This window comes from Podarcis tiliguerta, assembly GCF_965153285.1.
Source record: "Podarcis tiliguerta genome assembly, chromosome: 4".
Classification (NCBI taxonomy): domain Eukaryota; kingdom Metazoa; phylum Chordata; class Lepidosauria; order Squamata; family Lacertidae; genus Podarcis; species Podarcis tiliguerta.
In genome coordinates, this window is record NC_139537.1 from 96976927 (window position 1) to 97001436 (window position 24510).

General features: G+C 42.1%; 3 long non-coding RNA genes across 5 annotated transcripts in view; 1 reads left to right on the forward strand and 2 right to left on the reverse strand.

Moving 5' to 3' along the window:
• The window catches only part of LOC310675388, a 139143-nt gene extending 137544 nt beyond the window's left edge, over positions 1-1599 (forward strand). Inside the window, exons 10-11 of the long non-coding RNA XR_014510090.1 lie at positions 1-1225; positions 1335-1599. This is a non-coding gene — a long non-coding RNA (uncharacterized lncRNA). The remainder of the gene's footprint in view (positions 1226-1334) is intronic.
• Positions 1067-15273, reverse strand: LOC310675406. Of its 2 annotated transcripts, XR_014510117.1 has the most exons (5): positions 15168-15273; positions 13869-13998; positions 8178-8218; positions 3681-3805; positions 1067-1188 (listed from the first exon to the last, which is right to left on the reverse strand). It is a non-coding gene; the product is annotated as an uncharacterized lncRNA (long non-coding RNA). The 2 variants fall into 2 exon arrangements; XR_014510118.1 differs by lacking the exon at positions 15168-15273 and having other exon boundaries at positions 13869-14443.
• Positions 15272-24391, reverse strand: LOC310675425. 2 transcript variants are annotated; one of them, XR_014510138.1, is made up of 3 exons: positions 23345-24391; positions 22311-22408; positions 15272-18732 (listed from the first exon to the last, which is right to left on the reverse strand). It is a non-coding gene; the product is annotated as an uncharacterized lncRNA (long non-coding RNA). The 2 variants fall into 2 exon arrangements; XR_014510139.1 differs by lacking the exon at positions 23345-24391 and adding an exon at positions 22526-22729 and having other exon boundaries at positions 18245-18732.
• Positions 24392-24510: the final 119 nt, after the last annotated feature.

The window sequence follows — 24510 nt, forward strand, 5'->3', positions numbered from 1 at the left end:
ATTTATGAATGAACGCACGGAAAACTGACACGGATCAGAAACAGACTGATCTCTCCATCCGTACAGCTAACAAAAGGATATTCCTCTTCATACAATGAATCATTCATGTAGTAAATTCCCTATTGCAAGGTATGGTGATGACAGCTCACTTAGGTCACTTTTTCAAAAGAAGAGAGGAACTTGTGGAGTTTATGAATTAGCCATGACAGCTGAATAGAGCCTCTTATCAACAGGAAGGGTGGCAAATTTCAGGTCCAGGGACCAGGTGTGGCCCTCCAGGCTTCTCACCTGGCCCTTGGAATACTCTCCAGGCCACATAGCTCACTGGCCCTCTTTCATACCCTAAGTGTTTTTGCGTGGCAGGACTGTGTCCTTGAGAAGTGATCATGCCTCTAGCTTGTTTGGATGATGGGCAGAGAGGGTTGTGTTAATTTGTTCAGAAGCTTCCACTATACAAAGGTAAAAATTGCACCTGCTCCCCCTCCTATTTTTGCCTCTGGCTCCACCCATGTGTGCCTCAAACATTGGCCCTTTTATTCGTGGGCAAATAAAAATGGTTCTTTTCATGGCTGTGAATAAGCTCTCCAGAAGAAGCCAGCTGACCACCACTGAAAACAAACAAAAGCAAAGAAACCAAGAATGGTGGGCAAGATTAACCTTTGGTCTGATGCCAACAAGAATCTTCTTTAAATTTGTGTTTGGTAGTAGTCATATTGTGCAATTTCAGCTGTAAACAATTTCTGCTGTATTACCAATTCAGAAGACAGAGATGAACCCAGTGCCAAAACGTGTCTTCAGCCTATCCATCATACTTTAGCAAAGTTGTTGTTGCTGCTGTTGTCTTTTTGGACACTCAGCTCATGCAATTAGGAATGCCTAGTTACTGCAGGGCATAAACAGCAAAACAGAGGACTAGTGAGAGTTTATAAAGGGGCTGAAAAGGGAGCCTAAGTAGATGGAGCAGGGTTACACATGTTCTTTATCAAAATTCTCTAGGGCATATGGCCATGTTTGGACTATCATATCTGAGTTTATAAGCAGAAATATAAAATAAGCCTTAGGTACTTGCATACCACACCTTTGTTCTTCCCTTCACACAAGACAGGAAACAAGTCACACTTAATACAAGGAAGGCTTCAGATAACTATAGTTTCCATTACATCTGAACAGCGAAAATGGGTTCAATGGCTTCCTGAAGAGACAAGATAGAAAACCATAGCATAAAGTAAGTTTAAATCTTACCTTGTTTGGGAGCTATTAACCACAGTTTCCTGATTTGTTTTCAGCAAACTACAGTTAACTTAAGATTTCCTGCCTTGTTTGTTTGGTTGCAGGAGAATGAGGCTTGATGATATTGACTTAAAGGTAAAGGGAGCCCTGACCGTTAAGTCCAGTCGCAGATGACTCTGGGGTTGCAGCGCTGATCTCTCTTTACTGGCCGAGGGAGTTGGCGTTTGTCTGCAGACAGCTTCTGGGTCATGTGGCCAGCATGACTAAGCCGCTTCTGGCGAACCAGAGCAGCGCACGGAAATGCTGTTTACCTTCCCGCTGGAGCAGTACCTATTTATTTACTTGCACTTGAATGTACTTTCGAACTGCTAGGTTGGCAGGAGCAGGGACCGAGCAATGGGAGCTCACCCCATCGCAGGGATTTTAACTGCCGACCTTCCAATTGGCATGTTGACTTACTGACTCCAAAAATGATCAGCTGAGTGTGAACATTGTCCTCTGACTTTGGCAACCAATGTGATATGGGCAACCAATATGATAAAAGTGCATGGAAACCAAGCCTTATGAGGAATGGTTAAGGAAGTTGGGGATGAGAGGAGACTGAGAGGAGATATAATACCATCTTCAAATATATAAAGGGCTGTCACATGGAAGATGGAGGAAGCTTGTTTTCTCTTGCTCTGGAGGGTAGGACCCAAACCAAAGGATTCAAGTTAAAAGCAAGGAGATTCCTACTAAACATCGGGAAGGACTTTCTGACAGTAAAGAGCAGTTCGACAGTGGAACTGACTCCTTCAGAAGGTAATAGACCTTTGGTGGTTTTCAAGCAGAGGTTGGATGGCCATCTGTCATGGATGCTTTAGTTGAGATTCCTGCATTGCAGGGGGCTGGACTAAATGACCCTAAGGATCCCTTCCAACTCTACAGTTATATGATACTATGGCACACCTAGGATTTTTTTTTTTTTTTAAAGAACCACAAATTTCAATTATAATGTTGTAACTTAAAAACAACAACAACCTATTATACAAATTCTGAAATTCATGAAACCCAAAATTTGGGGGGTTCTTATTGAACATCCAAAAATGATTTTTTCTCCCAGAAGCCCTGGATGTCAATCCAAACCACTTTTCTCTTCATAATTATTGAATCAATTTCCAAGTCCTTGCAAAATTCTGTCAACACACTATGTTGTTATTTATACGATAGCATGCAGATATAGACATAGACGAAGCATATGTAAATGCTTTTGCAATGTTGTTGCAGTGTTGCTGTTGTCTAAAGAAAAGAAAAAGTACAGGTAATTCAAGGCAATGTATGCTTTGCTTGATTTATTAAAAAAAAAAAATTCTGAAGTTCTGCATTTCCTTTAAGATGTACTTTTGTGGAGTAGCACACCCTGGGAGAAATTATTCAAAAATTGCACTAATGAGTGTCAAACTGCATTGCAAGGCAGTTTGAAAATTGTCCTATTAATTAATGGTGTAATTAAGCTTTTGTCATTGACATATCATATTTCTGACAGGAATAGATGGCCTATGCAAGCCTGCGCTAGGCAGCAATCCAGGCAGCTAGTGTGTATAATGGATGGCAGCAATTTAATGCAGGTTTACAGTGATGGGACCACCTGCATTGGGGGAGAGCTGGCAGTAGCATACCAAGCAGTTCTGTGCACTGCATCTCGGCAAAATCGCCTTAGCTTAGATTGATGGAATCCTCCCTCGGATGACACATTAGCTCTTTGCCATTAAACCATAAAAAAAAAGTGTTTCTCGGTGCTTTTGTGACAAAAATGTCAATTAACTTCCAACTTTCATTTCCATTTAATTTCGTATTCCCTGGCTCATTTGCATATTAATGCGAACGTGGTATAGAACAGTTCGATTAGAATACCTTGGTAAGGCTAATAGCATGTAATGCATACTTATTGGGTATAATAGTTAGAAAAACATGAAAGTTTCTGGGAAATTTATTACCATGGTAGTATCTTCACATGGGAAGGGGGGGGGGGATAATATCAAGCCATTGACAACATGAGTAGGTGGCATATTCAATAGGGCCGACTAAAAATAGAACGAGGGTAGAAGAGAAATTTCTAAGTGCAAATGAGTGCAATATAAACCATTTTATTCTGTTCCTCCCTTGGCAACAGATCTCTATTAATTCTAATATTAATAATTTATAGCCTAGTGCAGTTAACAAGAACTCAAGAATTTAATCTGGGGGAGAAAAGAGGAAGAAAACTATGAGGAAAGAATTTAAGTGTAGGACAGATTTAGCTTCTTTGTGCCTACACAGGTCACATGCTCAGATTTGTTATTGCATGTCCAAGAATGCAAACCTTGGCTGTTTGTAACTGTTGAGAAATGTGATTCTTCTGCTGTCACTAACTAGCCTAAAATATAGGAAGAGAAAGGTAGTAAAGGCTAATGCAATATCAAAACAAGTACCTGCCCTGATTTAAATTTCTGAAGTTCCCCGCAGCTCAAAATGTGAACGAGATTTCATGGACGCTGTTTAGGAGTGTCCATTTAAGGAGAGGAACTTCTTGACAGGTTATTTCCCTCAGCATCACCTGAGAAAAACCATACTAGCTTTACACAATGAATTACTAGTATTACAAATAGAGCTGAGCTACCACCACCCACGCCCACCCCCACCCCACCCCAAAAGAGCAGGTTTGGAAAGTTTGGCAAACTTCCCTTCTTTTCAGCAATTTGGGGGAGGGTCCTAAAAAAGGATTAGGGACACAGGTGGCGCTGTGGGTTAAACCACAGAGCCTAGGACTTGCTGATCAGAAGGTCGGCGGTTTGAATCCCCATGACAGGGTGAGCTCCCGTTGCTCGGTCCCTGCTCCTGCCAACCTAGCAGTTCAAAAGCACGCCAGCACAAGTAGATAAATAGGTACCGCTCTGGCAGGAAGGTAAACGGCGTTTCCATGCGCTGCTCTGGTTCACCAGAAGCGGCTTAGTCATGCTGGCCACATGACCTGGAAGCTGTACGCCGGCTCCCTCGGCCAGTAAAGCGAGATGAGCGTCGCAACCCCAGAGTCGGTCACGACTGGACCTACTGGTCAGGGTTCCCTTTACTTTTACCTAAGAAAGGATTAAAAATATTCATGAGGGGTATAATCCCAGCCAGTTGCTACTGTGATGCAGTGAAACCATAACGATGTAATGTGGCAAAATGGAAAATCTTGCTGATGCACGACAATTGTTTCAGCATCATGGGTTTGCGTTTCCCTTCCTAGGCACCAATGAAAACTGAAGGCAGATGAATGGTTTTATTTGACTTCAGCAACACTGTCATGTATTCCTTCCCTGGTGCAGCTCCAACACTGTTCTTTGTTTCCAGAGCCCTTATTCTCCTCCAGTTGGTTCCTGCCATCCAGGGGATGTGGTGACATCAGAGCACCACATGGCCAATCAGGTTTTGATACATGGCAGGGACACTCAAGTCAAATGAAACCCTTCTGTGAGCAGAAAAATGGGGATTGCAAATGATACCAATGATAAAGAAGAGCATAGGGAGCAGGGGAACTGGGAATTTGCATTGATAACTAAATTAACACAGTACATTAGAACAAGGAAAAATAGATGAAGACAGAATAAATGTATAACAACCAGGATCTCCTTTATTGAATATTGTAAAAAACAAACAAACCCCACAAAAACATCCTGTTGCTTTCAAAAATATTATATTTCTTAATGTTTGGAAGTTATTTCAGTCAGATTTTGATTTTTCAGAGATCATGGCTACTGTATATAATATTTTGAAAGCTAAATCTGATTTAAAGCTATGGTTTTGTTTTGCAGCTCTTTTAATTTTATTGCCTTATGTATTTACATGTGATAAACCATGTTTCTTATATTATTTCACATTAGCAATGGTTAGTATCAGAGGTCTCTGTTTTCAGCATTTCATACCATTTTAATTTGCATATGCAATTATTTTTGTGATTAAATTTACAAATAAAATACCTCACAAACAAACAAAAGCCTTGCACCTATTTGGCAGGCCAGCTTCATCTACTCAGAAAGGGCTACAATTCTGGTTCCAGCAAAAAGTAAGGTGTCTAGGTTGTGCCTACAGCAGTCCAGTCCAAAAGGGACTGGTTTCTGGAGCCCCAAAGTGAGATCTGAATTGATCTTTGTTTTTGGTAAGGTAAAGGTAAGGGGACCCCTGACCATTAGGTCCAGTCGTGAACGACTCTGGGATTGCAGCACTCATCTCGCTTTATTGGCCGAGGGAGCTGGCATACAGCTTCCGGGTCATGTGGCCAGCATGACTAAGCCGCTTCTGGCGAACCAGAGCAGCACACGCAAACGCCGTTCACCTTTCCGCCGGAGTGGTACCTATTTATCTACTTGTGCTGGCGTGCTTTTGAACTGCTAGGTTGGCAGGAGCAGGGACCTAACAATAGGAGTTCACCCCGTCGCGGGGATTCGAACCGCCAACCTTCTGATCGGCAAGCCCAAGGGTCCCTTGTTTTTGGTGCACAACCCCAATTACTACCATTGTTAAAGAATAGCAGGCAACATGTCAGCAAATTGTGTTTTTTTTCCCTTTCCATCTTGATATTTTATTAAGGATTTTCTTGTTTTACAGAAGTAAGTGTAATGCCTCATATATTTTTTTCCCCATGTAACATTTTTACAAATCCATTTCATTTGTTTAGGCATTAGGGGGGGAAGAAAAAAAAAGAAAAAAGAAAGGGGGGGTGGAGTGAGGGAAGATGGATGGGGGTGGGGTCGGGTGGCGGTGTTTCTATTATGTTTAACGTATGTAGAGTTTGGTGTCAGCGTTGCTTGTGTTGTTCACTTGTGTTCAGTGGTGTAGCGTGGGGGGTGCAGGGGGGCCCGGCCGCACCGGGCGCAACATCGGGGGGGGGGCGCTCGCACTCGCAGCTCTCTGCCCCTACCTGGCTCACTCACTCTCTCTCACTGCAGTGCTGGCTGTGCGAATCCGATCCGAGCCGCCGGGTCGCTGCCCACTGTGGAGGGGAGGGTGCCAGGCGTGCGGTGCGGTGCGGAGAGAGAGCGAGGGACTATCTGGGGGAGGGACAGTGCAGCGGGGGGGAGGGGGGCGCAAATTACTTGCCTTGCCCCGGGTGCTGACAACCCACGCTACGCCACTGCTTGTGTTTCACAGCGCGGCGGCAGCAGGAGGCCCCATTAGCTAAAGTGGTGCTTCAGGTTAAGAACAGTTTCAGGTTAAGAACAGACCTCCGGAACGAATTAAGTGCTTAACCCGAGGTACCACTGTACTTAATCAGATCCTCCTAATTGAGGGTCCGCGTTGCGCCCCCTTCCTCTCTGTGGGGTGGGGGTGGGGGATGAGCCCGAGCCAGGTGATGGCCCCATGGTCACAGCCGATTGGCCAATCAGAGAGTGGTGGTGTGATTGTGGGGGCATTTAAAAGATGGCGGTGCATCGCTGGTGCTTTCACCTGGCTTCGCGCCGCCATACACCTGCCCACCCGCCCTCGTTTTTAGGTGTCTGCTCTGGACTTCTGTTGGTCGCCTGTTTTGGAACAGGGTCTGGGTAGGATTTTTTTCCATTTGGCAGATTGGCACTGGTCATTTGGTTTTCGCCTACCTCTTAGCAATCGTCACAACTTTGTAAGGTTTGGCGGTTAGACATTGGCTTTGTGAGGTGTGGGGGAGGGGAGGTGCGGCCATCACCTGCCCCTGCAGGTACAAGGGTATTCCGTTAAAGGAATCCGTAGGTCTGGATTTCATCCGAAGTCCACTTGGGGGGCTGGGGCCATGCCAGGACCCAGCGGGAACCCCGGGGTGAGCTTCAGTTGGTCGCCATCGACAGAGCTCCCTCTTTTGGTGGTTTACCCTTACAGACTTCCTGCACGGCGGGCAGGTGTCAGATATAGTTTTTGCCAATGCCTAAGCCAATACCAGTCACGTTTCCTTAATCAATAAAGTTGTGGCCTAAATTTTGCCCATCAACCTTTACACTAAAATACTGTGTCAATGAGTTTGTTTGTTTTTAAAGTGTGTGTGTGTGGGGGGGTGCGCTCGGCCTTGACACACAACTGAGAATATCCATTAAAAAGGGAAATGTTCCAAAAGAAATTATTGTGAAAATAAGAAATATTTAGAGGATAGGATGCCAGATTTTGACTGCAAGAGCTTTCTTGACCTCTCTGCCTGAAGCACTTCTCTGCCAGCCTCCTGATATGGCTGTCTGGTATCCCAGCAGCAGCAGAAATTCTACATTCCTTTCACCTTTTTTTATGTCTGGGATCTGAGATGAAAGATCAAGAGAGAAAGGGAGCCATCCTGGGACAGTCAGGTTGGTTGAGAGAAAGCTGACCAGAAGGAGATAAGCTGCGGTGATTTTTTGATATTTTTCTTTTGGAACACCCAGAAGGTGTTCACATGCAGAGGTCATGTGGACCACACAACTTAGATACATTCCCAGTACTCATAATTTATGCTTTGGGGTGAAAGCATCAACCCAGGCATGTATACTACAGTACAGATTGATATTCTGTGTGTCTAGCATAATTATGCCTTGATCCCCTCTCAGACTCGTAACTCAAGAATGAAAATAAAATTGCCTGCTGCAGTGATAGCTTCCAGGATTTCTATCACAATAGCTGAAATAAATCTAAGTTACAATCTGCCATAGCCTTTACGCACCTGAGGGTCAGCGGGCAGCGAAGATACAAGAGTGTCCTGCAGTTACTGCCAAGTTTCAAAGGTGATCTCGGCCAAAGATCTGAAGACTTCATACTGACTGAATATGTTTCTAAGTGACTTGAGACGCAGCATCTCGTTTGATGGCTTAGTGGATGTCCAATATATTTAAATTAAAATAGTGTTTCATTACATCGGATCAGACATGGAATTACTTTGCCATTAATTATAGGTAATCTGCACTTTTACATTAACTCCATTACCAGTAATAGACTTTTAATGTGGTACTTACATTGTGCTTAAAGGGTGAGCACTGATACTACTTGGAAATATCTAAAGGAGAGAATGAGAAGGGAGATTAGAGGGGAGAGGATAAGACATGGGGTGGGGAAGGAAAAGAAAGGAAAAGAAGGGGAGGGAAGAAAGATGGGCCATTAAAAGGCTAGAGGAGGTAGTGATGAAGAAAGGAAAAGGAGCAGAAGAGAGCAAATTAAAGGACAAAACAGGATAGGGCATTGGTGTGATCATTAACATATTGAAAGCTTATTCAGTGCTAGAAAAAATAGGTCACAACTAGGATTAGTTTCAAATAGCTAAAGGCCATTTCAAATATTACACAAGGCGAACGGATCTGCACCAAACCATTTGTGTATTTGCAATTATGCTTGTTACCACCACACTTTATACATTCAGGATACCTTTAAAATTGTAGCATTCTGGAAATACTGGTATCAGCAGTTATGGATTTGGGGATCTGTTTATGGGGAATAAATATAACCAGGGAACTCAGGGGGGAAGGAAGAATCACTGAATCCACAGTAGGCTTGGGAGGAGCCCATGTTGGTTCTTTCGCTACACGAGGAGGCAGGCCTCTAGAGACATCAAGGCCTGCCAGGACATTGTGGAGCAAATTGCAATCTCCATTAACAATCTGGACATCCAAAAAACAGTCTACTGTCTGAATTCTTGGAGGTGGACCAGATTAACTTTCCGCATGCTGAAAAAAGTGCCACAAAACTTGGGGCCGGTTAAACAAGCTTTGATAAGGCGAACTGTTTGATTGAAATGTTCCTTGCTTTGCGTTTATTAAGGACTGGAAATTCATTTTGGACTTTTTGCATGAAAGAGAAAATGAACTAAGAGATGGAAAAGGTGCCCCACCCATTTGTCCTCTGGCACAGAGCGCCCTTTCATTTGTTCTCTTAATGACCTATCACCCAAGTGATTACCTGAACATTGGAAGCTAGTCTGGCTTAATTAGCTCTTAACACTTGCCGGGTACAAGGATTACATGCCTGGCACCCACAAATGCATAACAATACTATGTGTGCCAGCAATGCTTCTACATTGGTCCTATGGCTCTAAAAACATTGTGTCTAGCATCCCTAAAGAGCTGCAGTAGATGAAAATATCACTCCTTTTTCTTTCGAGTTGCACAAAGTAAGAGCTCCAGCATGAAATAGAATTAATCCATTTCAGTGTGTCTTTGTTGGCAGTACAGAACTAGGGTCTGACATGTAACCTCATGCAAATATGGATATATCTGTCTATCTGTCTGTCTATCTATTCTATCTATCTATATCTATCTATCTATAGCTATCTACGGTATCTATCTATCATCTATCTATCTCTATCATCTATCTATCATCTATCTATCTATCATCTATCTAAGGATGAGGTTACATAATATATCACAGAAGAACTGTCAGAAGATAAGGAAGCAAATTGAAAATACTTTGAAAATGCAGAAAAAACATGAAGGAGGGGTCCATGCAATCCAGCAAGAGAAAGTCACTGCATTTCTTTAAGATTCTGCTTTAAACTATACAGTCCTGCCTCTGTTGTTTAAGTTAAAACAGCTTGATGTGCTAAATGTAAAAAATAAATAGAAACACAGACTGTCGTTCCTGTTCAATTATATTTATGATGATGCATTGGAATTTGACAAATTTACAGCAAAAATCTTGAGCTGTAAAGATTTGCACTTCCTCTAGCAGCATCTTGTTATTTAAAGGATTTGATATGCAAAATCTTAGATGCTGTATCCAGACACACTTTCCCATGTGTGAAAGACAATGGATTTTAAGGTTGTCTTTAATAATTTACCCAACTCTTCATTTCCTTTCCAGCATTTTCATCTCCAAAGTGTAGTGATAGCAGCACTAAGACTTTATTAGCTGGAAACCTATTTAAAAGGAGTCATACAAAAGGCTATAAATGCATTTGCAAACTGGAATCTTTTCAGGAACCATTCATCAAGCTTTGTAGGCTATGCTAAAACAAATAGAAATAAAATTCTTCCCCAAGGCAGTCTAAATTCTGTATCAAGAAAAGCTAAATTTTGTAACTTGTCTAAATGCCAATTGAACACATTTGTAAAATATATCTAATTCGCATAATTTATTCAGCAGTTTTTGTTGTTGTACATATTTTATTCTGGATTGTTCATCATAGGAGAGCAAGGACCATGAAGCACTCCCTGACCCAATCGACAACTTATTCAACCACCCCTCTGGTTTTGTAAATTTCTGGAGGTGTTGCTCATACAAATTTTCAGATAGAATTTGATAGCCCCAAAGGTGAGAAATTTGCTATTTACTCTAGCTAGCTATCTGAGGTTCTTGGGAAAGTAACGTTTCTGCCCAACACCACATTCTGCATCTTTTCCATGCTTCTCCAGCAAGGCAGCATGTAGAGTAAGATGGAGAGAGGCCTAGCTATTGCCATGTTATAAATTTGGGGGGGTCAGTCTGGACGAAACCCTGGAACCTCTTCCATGCCTGCAATCCTGTATCTGTGAGGGTAGACTGTATCAGAGGACGCTTGCCAAACCAGCTCCTTTGTCAGGATAATGACTTTGGCTGGCTAGTTAAGTACCACAAATCAGGATATCCAGAAAAGTTGCCCTGTGCCATAGAAACAAATGGGTTCATCGGTTTACACATTCATTCATTCAGTCAGATAGACAGTGGAGCTGACAGTGCAGATTCCACAGAGAACAACTTGAACACTCTTCACAGTTTCCACTGACTGCTGCTGCTATCAGCAGATTTTGGTAGATAGTAAACAGAAATGGAATCATTCAGGTAAGGACATTTTGGGAGAACTATAAACACCACCAACACGGTGGGCACTGCTATTTTAGATGTCTGAATCTCTGATTAGGTTGTAGACCCCATGGGACCCACAATGGTAGAACCCATAGTGTCTCCAGGAAGCAGCTTGTATGTTCTGTGGCTAGCGTGCCATTTCAGTCATGCTCGGAAAATTCAAAAGTGTCTCCTTCCACTCACAGGGGAATATGGCTGCAATTGGACAAATTCTCAAGGAAACACAATCCCCTCCTCACATCTACTTTTTGCTGTGGTGGGAATATGGATTAATAATTATGTGGGTTGGGGGGGGGGGTTCCTACAGAGCATTATAGGTTGCAAGAAGTATAGGCCTCTCCACCTCGTAATTTCAAGGCAGTCCAGAAGCCACATATGGTTGATCAACAACATGGCATACAAGAAACATCATGGTTTGTTGGCAATCTATTACTTGGCCTGTTACAATATAGGGCAGGGAGGCCACAATATTCCTTTCCCCACCTTTCATGTTTAGAAAAAGGATGGCTTGATTTCCATTCAGTTCCAAAATTCTTATTCTCATTCTTTTATGTGCTCATCTATTGACACAGGAGGCTGTTTCAGAGAAGATCTTATTTAGTGCTGTGCTTGCATCAGATTTGCAACAACATGAGCTTCAATTGCTCTATAAACCCCAGGAAAAATGCATTTCACAGTGCATACAGATTCCATCACCTTTCATTACTCACAGGCCAACTTTTCTTCTAGTTTAGTGTTCACCCAAGATGAACTAATAAAAAGCCTCAAAAACATTTCTAGGAAAATACAAGGTGTGCATGGGATAAAAGGCATTCTCTCAGAAAAAACTCTTCAGACCAAAGTCTGATTTTGACAGTCATCTCGTTCTTCTGTATGTTTCTAAAAGCTTTCACTAATAGGAAATTTGTGTCAGTTCAGTGAGGTCAATGAAATAGCACTGTATCTTGCAGTTACATTTGGAAAGAGAGGCTTAAGAGACCAGATGGTGCTACAGAGGACTGCCACTAGCAAGAGATTCTTTGAAAGACCTGCTTACCTGGGCATTGTGTGGACTAGAGCTTAGGGTCAATCGATGAAGCTGGTTAAGAAGAGCTTCACAGATGACAAAAGATTGTAGCCATAGGTCAGTAGTAGAATACATGCTTTGCATACACCCAAATTTAATCCCTGGCATCTCCAGGCAAATCTGGAAAGGCCCTGTCTTAAAATCTGGAGAAGGCTTGTCTACACTTCCACTTGTCCTGTGTCTAGGAGGCATGTTTCTGAGCAGTTTTCTGCTTGACCTGTGCTTTCTAGGCATGGGTCCAAGTAGTTTTGCCTTTACCCTGGAAAACCCGCTCTTTAGTGCTAAACTGGAACAAATGGCAATCCGCAGAAAACCCAATTGCCATTTGTTCCAATTCAGTGCTGAAGATTGGGTTTCCCTGGGGGAAAGTGGTGGGCAAAGGGTGGGCAAAGGAGGGAAAGTGGTGGGCAAAGATTTAGTGAAGGCTTTGAATAGAAACTGAGGTCTATTTGCTGTGATATCTAAATAGAGAAACAGAAACATATGGTATCTTTTAGGGGTGTGCAATGACTTTGCATGAACCCCAAACTGGAGCAAGGTACCTCTGGGAGATTTTTGGCTTCTTTGAGATGGGGCCTATATGAGGCAACTTGAAGCAGTGATCCCCTAAAGTGCCTCAAAGCACCTCCAGGACTCAGACACAGACATCCCCCCCAAAAAAAATGCAGAGTAGTGTCTGCAAAGAAGTGATATTCTGCCTTTAAGCTTACCCCTTAAGGAAAAAGACCAGGGTGTGGTGAGAAGGGAGAGAAGAGGAAGCTTTGCAAAAGTAAAACTTCTGTCTCTACAGTTAAGAATAATGCTAGGACCAGGAGGCGGGAGGGGGGGGGCCTTAATGACTGACAGATCCAGCGTGTAATCAGAGATAATTATTTTACCAGCGCTCCAATCCCAGTGCTTTGGGGTAAAGATTTTGAGTAGAGATGGGGAAGATTTCAGTTTGAACCTCGCATCTGTATCTGCCTGGACCACACTTGGATCATAACACAGACATGTGGATTAGACCGCATGTTTATGAAACTTTCCAAAGCATGGTTCACTCTAACTTACATTGCTTTTTCATAAGCTGGTCCAAGGACTTCTCTAGTTCTTCATTTTTTGCAAGTAAGTAAGTAAGTAAGTTTATAGCTTTTTGCAGCAGCAAGGTAGTGTGACATATTCTGCGCTCATTGAAAACTGCAAATAAAATCGTCTGTAAGGCTACCCAGGATTTTGGGGTGTGTGTCTTAGGATGTTTGCCCCATAGCCATCTTTATATCCATATAATTATTCAGGAAAGGGATGGCAGTCGATACACTAACTGAAACTTCTGACAAAATTCATAACCTGCCCCTGCATCTAGTCGCAGTTTTCAAGGAATGTGGCAATGGTGGTGCTTTCTAGTCGCTGCAAGCTGAGACATGGAAGCTGAGGCTGATGAGAACTGTAGTCTGAAGGTTCCTGAAGGCTGTAGCAGGTCATTTCCATCGAAATTTGCACCAGTGTTTGAGGATCTAATAACTACCTTGCTTATGAAATGTCATGTCAGAGCATTAGTTGCAGAGATATTCACGCACACTCCCATAAACCCCAATTTCTACCTTTCCTGGTAGCAAAAGCTAATCTGTTTTTCCTTGTGCTACAAGTGGCCTCTGTACCAAATTTGGTTCAGATTTGTCATCTTGCTCCTGAGATATTGAGACTGCATCATACATACACTAAATTAATGATTTCTCTTCTGAGAAAGAACAAACGTGTAAGAATGCCAAACTCATTTATCCTCTTCAGAACAACATACCATTCAACCAGAAATCAATAGCCTACTTACAACATTTCGTGTGCATGGAATGGCATAACAGCCCCTGCAAACTTTCAGAAATGAACGTTGGATTAGGTGGGCTTTGGCAAGGTAATTCTGATGCCCTTGTGGCTACAGTGACCAGCACTTGTGTTGCAACCTGACGTAAGAAAAGAGACGCAGACAATGGGGTGAACCAAGGCCACTTTTTATTCATAATATCTGCAGGGGAGATTAGAAGAGCGGGAAGCTAAGAAAGCTAAGTTCAGCTTTGGTTGAGCCGAATGCTTCCCACTTCAAGCAGCTTGATAAGGCACAGCCCCCAAAACCTAGGCCTCACGTTATGGTAAGCAGGGAGGCCTTCTTCCCCACCCATCCAAAGTGCCAAAACTCCAGGCAGGTGCAGCAGGTGGGACGGAGGGTGAGATGGGTAGGTAAGAGAAAACAGCCAAAGGGACTTTCTGGGGATGTGCCTTTGCATACACAGTCTGTGTGTGTATACACTAGGCAGTCCAGATTGCTTGTAGCAACACTCTCAGACTCAGCACTGCATGGCTTGGGGGGGGGGCAGACCTATGACACCTAGCTCACCTTCAGCTTAGAAAACAGTAAGGTAAAGGTAACCCTGACCATTAGGTCCAGTCGTGGCCGACTCTAGGGTTGCGGCGCTCATCTCGCTTTATTGGCCAAGGGAGCTGGCGTACAGCTTCTGGGTCATGTGGCCAGCATGAGTAAGCTGCTTCTGGTGAAACCAGAGCAGCACACGGAAATGCTGTTTACCTTCCCGCTGGAAGGTATTTATCTACTTGCATTTTGACGTGCTTTCAAACTGCTGGGTTGGCAGGAGCAGGGACCGAGCAACGGGAGCTCACCCCGTCGCGGGGATTCGAACTGCCAACCTTCTGATCAGCAAGCCCTAGGCTCTATGTTTTAACCCATAGCGCCACCCACAAATCATTCCCCTGCCCCAAAATTTGGCTAGGAATTCACCTAGAAACAATCTCCTCTAAAATTAGTGGCTTGGGTGAGCATCCCTCTCTTGCTGTCTTACTGAAGTAGTTCTAAACTGATTGTAGCTCTAAAAAGAAAACACTGTTTGAAATTTATCCACGCCCCTTTTCTCAATAGGAAAGTAAAACAGAAGGGCAATGAAACAAAACACAAGGGATGAGGAGGAGCCAGGTAAACATTTATAGCATAAACACACCTTGGATATCTATTGCCTCCCTTTGGGAGAAAAGGTGGGGTATCTAACAAACAAACAAACAAACCAAGAAACCAAGTGCTATTGCTCCTCTGAAAACAAATGGTGCTTCATTTTTTACTTACTTTTGTATTAGGTTGCGCTGGTCTGTTGCTTTCTCTTTCTTTATTGCATGTCATTTAACTCTGACTTCACTTCTGCTGCAGGGATCACTTTTCCTTTGGGTATGTTTTGAAAGAGAAGAGAAGAGAAGAGAAGAGAAGAGAAGAGAAGAGAAGAGAAGAGAAGAGAGACCATGACCTAACAAATATTACTGAAGTCCTTTTAACAGCCCTATTGAAATTCCTACCCATATTTTGCCTCAGTGGGACCTTTCAAATTTGCTTTAAATTCCATTTTGGACTAGGCATATATTATATGAACATGGCTTCAAAAGAACATTTCGTCTGCTGCTACTTACAAAAAATGGCAGGCTTGGCATCTATTCAAGTACTTATTACGAAGCTTCTGTGATATTAATAAATGCTGCCTGCTAAAATCACATTTTCCCTTTTAACTTTGGTGGGGTGGGGGAGGGAGTAGAGGACGACACACTTATACCTGCTCTGACTCATATAATAGCCAAGACCTCTGCAGAGCAGTCCAAACTACAGCATTTGCTATTTTTCAACACCTTCTCAGAAGGGAGTCAAATCAATCTCTTCGTTGCTGATATGGTAGGTCACCTTCAGCCTTTTAAAGTTACACACACACACAAATTGCAGGTAGCTAATGTAGCTTCTGTTAATGCACACCTCTGTGGAAGATGCTGTCTTCAGGGTCCAAACACCTATCCACTTCTACCCCTGCCCTATCTCAGCAGCATATTAATTCTCCTTCATGCATAACTTGGAACCACCACAGAATATTGTAAAAACAACAACATGCTACTACTTTGTAAGCGAAAACCACTCTTAAGCATGCTCAAAGCAGTTTCACAACTTTGGCATGCTCAAAGCAGTTTCACAACTTTGGCATGTCAGCTACTAACTCTCAGCCTAGCCTACTTCACGGGGCTGTTGTGAAAATAAAAGTGGGAAGGGAAAGACTGTGTACATTGCTTTCAGGACCTTGGAGGAAAATAAAGATACAAATACACAGCAGCAAGCAGCAGATATGTGCAGTTTCACAACTGTCAGCAAAACACATATACACACAAAAAACAGTTCGCCAACATTCATCACTAAAGTTTCCCAAGTGTTAAAGTGCAGTTTCCAGGAATTTTAACTTGCTGCAGCTATAAGGTGTTTAATTATTTTATCGTTGTATTTGCTGATTCATTCTGTATTTTATATTTTTATTTTATGTTTACTGTATACTAATAAAGAACAGCTCAGTGATGACCAATGAACTGTAGTGGTTGTGAAGGGCGTAGAAAATGGCTGAGCGGACTGCAAAGTCACCGTTTTGGCTCAGTAGGAAGGAAACCTTATTTATTTCAAGGATGTTACTTCTGAGTAAAACATAATGTTATGAGTTTGTGGGTGCCAGACCCCTCTAATTCTAGCAAGTGTTAAAAACTAAACAAACCAGGCTAGTTTCCTGATGTGGTAACTGTCTGGGTGATGGGCCATTAAGAGAACAAATAAAAGGGAGCTCTGTGTCAGACCGAAAATGGCTGGGCTCTTAGTAAGAAGGACAAAGCCTGAGTTTGAGGGCAGAATTTGCTGTTATGCGAACTAGAAGCTGGAGAAAAAGCAGCTAGCAGAGGATCAGAGTGCAATGCTTATTCTCTGCTTGAATTCCAGGCTGTGGCTAAGGGAGAAAAAAGACTCAGGCTCAGGTTATACATATGTGTAAATAAACCATATATCATAAAGACACCACAGTCTCTGCTCTGCTTCATTCCCAAAAGGAAACACTGTTCTGTCCTGAGACTTCTCTCAATCTGGAGAGTATAAACAAAACTCCACAAAGCTCTCAAACGTGTATTTTATTGACGTTCACAAGACACATGTAGAGGTACTTCCTCATATGGCTCTGAATGAATGTGGTTAGGAGCTCTTTGTGAAGTTCTGTAAGAACGAGTGACTACCCCGCTTCCTGGGCTTGCAAGAACTAAAACAGAACTAGGTTGCAAAAGAGAGAGGGAGTTTCTCCCTGCTCTGGGCAGAGCCAATAGATACTAGAATATTACTGTGCCTTCATTTCCCAGCCTGCCTTGAGGTCTAGAAAGGTACTACCTTTTCTTAGAGGAGCAGCATGATTATTCCTTCTACCTAATACTAATACACAGATTTGCTGTCACTAAATAACTGGACCCTGTGGGAGCAGAACAAACACAGACCCTGGGTAAGTGCCTGGCGCCCCTGGAATCTTGCACTGCTTGGAGACTGGGGTGGCATGCACCCCGGCAATTGTGTTTTGTTCTGTAAAGGCAGCAGAATGAATGAAATAACACTGGCACAGAGAAAAGTGCTTAAACAAACATACCCCCGGTAAGTTCCTTCATCCACCTTCCCCTATTTCTTTCTGCTGGTCAACATTCCTTTCTTTAATTCCTTGGCAACTGTGATTAAGCAGTAGTGCTGCCTGCCAAAAACTAAAGCTTTAAAGTTATCTCCAGGAGTTGTTTTATAACTTTCTTTTAAATTTCCCAATAAACTTCTTCTTTTTTTAATGAAAGCTAAGAGTCTGGGTCCCCTGTTGGCATGAGGCCCAGTAAGTGTGTACCCTCATACTGCCTTGTCAGCAGCCCTGGATTGTTTCAGATTGTAATCTCAGTCACAGAAAGCCTCTGGCTTCAGGCTTTCTGTTCAAACAGGTATGGCTTTTTGGTCTTCCTTCCATGTACAACTGCATAATACATAAGGCAATGCTAGCAAACTTCATCTTTAGCTCTCAGCAGGGAACTAATAATAGTGCATGATTGCAGTTTAGCACATGTGTCACCAAAGCTAGCACCTCACTGATTTGGGAGCAGAGTGGCAAACTTTAATTCAGTATAAACCTGACCTAATAGGTTTAAAAAACAGAAAAAGCTAGCCATGACCACAATCTTTTTGCTCTTGAAAGCCAATGTTTATTTTCTTCACCTTTTTGTGAATCTTTTCTATACATTTTAGAAACCGGAATACTGTTGCTATTTTATTAAAGATGCTTTAGCTATTTGAATTTGCAAAATTGTAAAAAGTGCAGGGAGCTTCCTGGAGAACAGAAATCGGCCCTCCAGCTCATGTAGAGTAAATTATGCTGACCAGTTATTTGAATGTGGATGAGTGGGTCAACATGGTGTGAATCATCAGAACATGGGTGGAGGAGATGGGCAAGCCAGGTCTGCCCTCCTGGGTTCTTAGCGCATCATAAAACATCAGATCTGCAAGTCCCAGTGCAGATCTTTGAATCCAGAATGCTAGCTGATCATATTTCCACCCATCACCAGTGAAATGTGGATTTTCTTCTGCCTTCTTTCCAATACCAAAAGACAGCTAAATATAAAATGCACCACAATGTCCTTTACACAGGGTATAAAACATACTTGCAAAATGCATATCAAATGGTGTGCATGCGATTGGAAATAGGGTTGCAAATAAGGTCTGAAGATGAATGGCTGGCAGCTAGCTCCAGCTTCCTTCCTCTGGATCCCTGATTCCTCTTCCTCTTTTGGTCCTCTTGGCTCTTACCTTCTTCTGTGATGTTCACATGGCACTGCTGTAAAGCAATGGTATGGCTTAGTCCCGGTCTGCAGTTTCTAATGGGAAAGGAGGATTTCGAAATCTGCCTCTCAGGTGGAAACTGGGAGGTTCTCTGAAGAGAAACAGGCACACAGACACTGTGGAATATTATTATAGAAGGTTAAAACTCCTTTGCGTCTATGTTAAAGTGTTGATCCTTTCTTCTTTCCAAATTTCTGCTCCCAACACTTCCTGTGTCTGATTTCGTGTACATTAAAACACGGTATTCAACTGAAACAAATTTATGGTTATGTTAAATTCTCCATAGCAAACCCGAAATCCCTTGAAGCTGATAAACCCTTTTCCTTTTCCCTTTCGCAGATCAAAGTAAAGGATACCTTTTAATCTTTCAGAAACTTGTATTTTAATGAGAATTGTAACCCCGTATTGTAAACCTCTCCTTAAGTGACTTGGCCTAGTAGCAGGAAAAACAATCAAAGCTTCTTTAGCTGCTCACATTAAGATTCATTTGCTTCATAGCTAGAGCATTTCTGCTGATAGGTCAGAAATTCCATGTGTTAAATATAGCTACATATCAGAGTGAAATTAACTAAAGCAACAAAGGAAAGGACTTCCAAACCAGAAAGGAACCAGCCTTGAGTATAGCTCCGACACACAAACACAAGTGCAACAATGGCTTTTTACTTGAAATTTTAGTAGGGGCAGAAAATGCTACTGCAATGAGACATCGTACTTAGAAATAATTACTAAATATTACTAGCTTTACATCCGTATAGTAAAAGCTATGGTTTTCCCAGTAGTGATGTATGGAAGTGAGAGCTGGACCATAAAGAAGGCTGATCGCCGAAGAATTGACGCTTTTGAATTATGGTGCTGGAGAAGACTCTTGAGAGTCCCATGGACTGCAAGAAGATCAAACCTCTCCATTCTTAAGGAAATCAGCCCCGAGTGCTCACTGGAAGGACAGATCGTGAAGCTGAGGCTCCAATACTTTGGCCACCTCATAAGAAGAGAAGACTCCCTGGAAAAGACCCTGATGCTGGGAAAGATGGAGGGCACAAGGAGAAGGGGATGATAGAGGACAAGATGGTTAGACAGTGTTCTCGAAGCTACAAACATGAGTCTGACCAAACTGTGGGAGGCAGTGGAAGACAGGAGTGCCTGGCGTGCTCTGGTCCATGGGGTCACGAAGAGTCGGACACAACTGAATGACTAAACAACAACAACAGCACTAGCTTTACAAATGGCAGCAAAAGAAACCAGTTTGCTGCTTGCCCTTCATCCTAAGATCTCAGTGTGGGTTACAGATTGTATTGTTTAAGGACCAAACTAGATGTGATTGGGACAGCTGTTCTGCACATGTTCACTCCATTCTCGCATCAGACACCAAGTGTAGTTAATCTAAACTTCATACCCATTTGTGCCATGGACCTCTCCCCTCTTCACCTGCCCTAATCCTGAGTTGGTCTTGAGCAGAGGCAAGGAACCTCAGGTGTGGGAGCCAAATGGAGCCCTCCAGGTTTCTCTCCCTGGTCCTCCCCCCCCCCATGGCTTCTCCCTAGCTGGCCTTGCTCTGTACCTTCCTTTTGCCAGAATGTGTCCTTGAAAAGTGATGGTGTCTCTTTCATGCCAGAATGGAGATACGACTGTATGTCTGTCTGTAGGAATCTAGTAGCTGGAATGAAGCCCATTGTATACAGGTAAGAGTTGCATTCATAGCCCAACCATGTCTTGGTTTGACTATGCCTGCTGCTGGACTGAAAGGGGGTAGGAGACCTGGAGCATTGATTAATGTCCCCTCACCTGTATGTCCCCCCCTTTGGTTAAAAATGAAGCCCCCGTTCTCAATTTATACAGTCTTACGAATAAACTAACATGTCTCCCCACCACATCTAGAAAAAAGGCTTTCTGAGGACAGAAAGACTGTGATTTGTGCTACTGGTGGATACTAGTCAGGTATCAGCTACTTATATTTTCCATTACTAAAGTTCTCTTTGCTGCAGAAAAAGGTATTTATAATGGGCTTTTAGCAAACAGATAGATGAATGAGGTTTCTTGTTGAGCTAGGGATCTGTATGTTCCCAGAGTTCCCTCATAATGTATAAGTCCATGGATAATTGCTAATGAGCCAAGCCCCTGGAGAGCCAAGCTTCTGATCTTCGCTCTTTTCAAGGAGGTCTTTATGTCTGTCAGCACCTGCTGAATATCACATTAATAGCTTTGAATAAAGGACCTGGGTAAAAGAGCGAAGATCATTCCATAATAATCAAGCTTATAGTTCAGGGAACTGAAAGCATGAACAAAATAGAAAAATGACAAGTCGTTTAAACGGGTGGATCAACTAATTTCAAAACGTGGGAACATATGGTACCACTCAGCTGCCCCTCATTAGAAGAGACGCCACTCATTTTAGACCCAAAAAACTAACACCCTCCTACACAGCCCTGATGTTCGCACTTTATTACAGTAAATTGTTTACAGAAAAGAGGCTAAATCATGAAAACAGGGCTGTGGAAAATATCACTTTGGGAGTTGAAATTCCCACAGGAGAAGCACTTTGAGGAAAGAGCGGAGGGGGAGGAACTTCTAAAATGCATCTACCACCTCACACGACAACTAAGTCCCATGAGCACATCCACTCTGATATATTCATACACACAAATGCACGTACATCATCACTGTAGTCATTACTGTACAAACAAGAGAAACTAAATGAACAAAAAGCACTAAAGCCCAAACTGAGAAAGAAAATGAGAAAAATATTCAGCATCTATCTCAGACCATAGCCAGTATTACTAGATGAACAGGTCACCATGGTACAGTCTTGTTCAAGTATTGTATAAATGGGTTCTATTGTGTTAACAAACCCTGGTTTAAATTAATATTTCCACCCCGGAGATAGGAGGAAGCCCCACTCAGTAGGATTTACTTCTGAGAAGACATGGTTAGGATTGTGCTATTACAAATCAACACCATCTTCCAATTCTTTCATTTCCAGATCTCAGGACTTGGCAAATGGTCTTGTTCCTAATATTTAGTAATAAAATCCTACCTATAATTAATGAATTAGCCAATAACTGTCTGTGTTCAGATCTAACATAAGGCTTCACATAAAATATTTATAGGTATCAATGGGATCTCTTTAACTATAATGTCTTTAACATATAATAAAATATATTTTCCATATTGCTAGGTGATGTCACAGCCCCATCAGATGTGGAAGCAAGTCTCAATGTATCATTCAAACATGTAGCAATTGAATTACTATGCAATCTGTATATTCTTACAGCATAATGTATATGTTATAGTTTTTTTATTAAAAGCTTACCCATTGAATATACATATATATGATGTCCATTGTAAGAATTGGTCATCTCAGTAAGCAACTCTCCACTCAATTTTATTTTAAAGTATTTTATCACTGTTAATCAAACCACTCTGAATACTTTGGATAGTAGGCACTGTTCTCCAACAGAGTTGTCATTAAAACCTCAAAAGGTGCAATTATTCAGTACAAAAACAAACATATTATTTTGAATAATAAACTTGAATTTTCAGGTATTGCGAAAAATCGAGAACTTGCTTATTACGTACCTTTTGTATTAATGTGCCTAAAGATAAAACACTCCCCAAACCATTCCTCAAGGCAAATTTTAAAGCTCCTTTCCTCTTTAAGTTTCTGAATTTTTTTGCTGCCAAGAAAAGAGGAGAATGGATATATTTTTTATGTTATTAAGAAACTTGCAGAATGGTTATTTTCACCACTGTTTCTTGTATCCACTCAAAGCCACAAGGAAATTTATACACACCATTTGACTCTGGCTTGGCAATTCGGAGCCAGATGGTAACCTTCAGGGAGCTGATTTTTTGCTCAGGGCCATCAGTTCTCAATGCTCTACTGTATGAGAAGTGGGATGGATGCAGGCTATGTAAGTATCACACTGCTTGCCATGATGAAAGGACCAAACTCCATTGGTGTTCCAACCAACTGTTTGCAAAGGATGGAGGGCTTTGAAAACATTCAATATGCATGCTTGCAAAGACTCAAGATGTCCTGCCACTGGCTCCCCTCTGTCTCTGTCCTGTGGCTAAGAATCATAGAATCACAGAATTGGAGAGTTGCAAATTTAGCGCTGAGAAGAGGAAGGCTGCCACAGGCAGTCCCAAACCATAGCAGAGGAACTTTTCACTCCCGGGACTTGAGAGACCTTACCAGCAGACCGTTTTGTGGGCCTACAAGCAAGCTGTACTTTATTTTTTTATTTTTTGCTTTATTAAAAATCTCTTATATCGTATGACACATTTCATATAGCATATCTCATATAACATACATATACATATGTATTGCACATCTTCTTGAGTAAACATATATATAATCCATGTAAGCAAAAACCATATACAAGTAGTATTCTGTTTATAAATTAAACTGATTCATATTTCACTCTTTTGTTGTCTTATCTTTTTATTAACATGAGTTAAAGAAAGAAAAAACCAGAAAGAAAAAAAAAAGGTGTAGTTGGACTTACTATCATTTCCTGCTGTATAGCCTTTTTCTAGTAATGAATATACCTATCATTATTGAGTTATTCTTTATATTCCTTCTAATACATTCTTACAACAGTTAGTACCTTTTGACTTATTTGCTAGTCCGTTATAGCTGAAACATTTCTGCCTTTCCAGTTCATTGCTATCAATGTTCGAGCTGCAGCCGTGGCATACAGAAAAATTTCTCTCAAATTTTTCAGAATATCGTTGTCGAGAATGATTAGCAGAAAAGCCTTGGGCTTTTTTGGAAAGGTTAACCCAAAGTTTTTTTCCAGCTCATCAAGGCACCCAAATTCTCTAATCTTTCTACATGTCCACCACATGTCTCCATTACTTTCCCCACACTTCCAACAGTTGTTTGCTATGTTTTTGTACAAGCTGTACTTTAAATCAAAAGGTGCTTGATCATCTTGGTGTTTCATTTGCAATAGCACGCAGCCAGTATTTCAGGAAGGATGCTTCGAAAATGGCACATGGCGCTTCTCTTGGGACATTGGCTGCAGTGTGAAGTTTTGCTCCAGCCTTCCTGCCTCAAGGCCTTCTGCCACCTCTGCACCTTGCTTCCTGGGATGTCCTTACATCAGTTTTCCAATCTGTAGTCTGCTCGGCATAGCTTCCCCTTTCCTAAGGCTTCTGTACAGTTTAATCTCAGCCAACTGTCTGCATCAACAAAAGTATATTGTGTCTAGATCAAGGGAAGTAATAATACCACTCTATTCTGCCTTGTTCAGACCACACCTGGAATACTGTGTCCAGTTCTGGGTGATGAAATTTAAGAAGGATGTTGACAAGCTGCAATGTGTGCAGAGGAGGGCAACCAAGCCTTATGAGGAAGAGTTGAAGGAGCTGGGTATGTTTAGCCTGGAAAAAAAAGGAGTCTGAGAGGAGATATGAATCAAATATCTCAAGGGCTGTCCCATAGAAGAAGGAGCAAGCTTGTTTTCTGCTGCTCTGGAGGGTTGGACTCAAACCAATGGATTCAAATAACAAGAAAGGAGATTCCGACTAAACATCAGGAAAAACTTTCTGACAGTGGGAACAGTCTCCCTCAGGAGGTTGTGGACTCTCCTTCCCTGGAGGTTTTTAAGCAGATGTTGGAGGGCCATCTGCCATGGATACTGTTATGTACTATGCTTGGATCCTAGAACAATAGGCAAGTAGGATCCTAGAATGCAACAACTGATTGGCTTGCAGGAAAAGACCAATCAGGCTCCAGGAGGGAAGCAGAATAAGCCAATCAGACAGGACT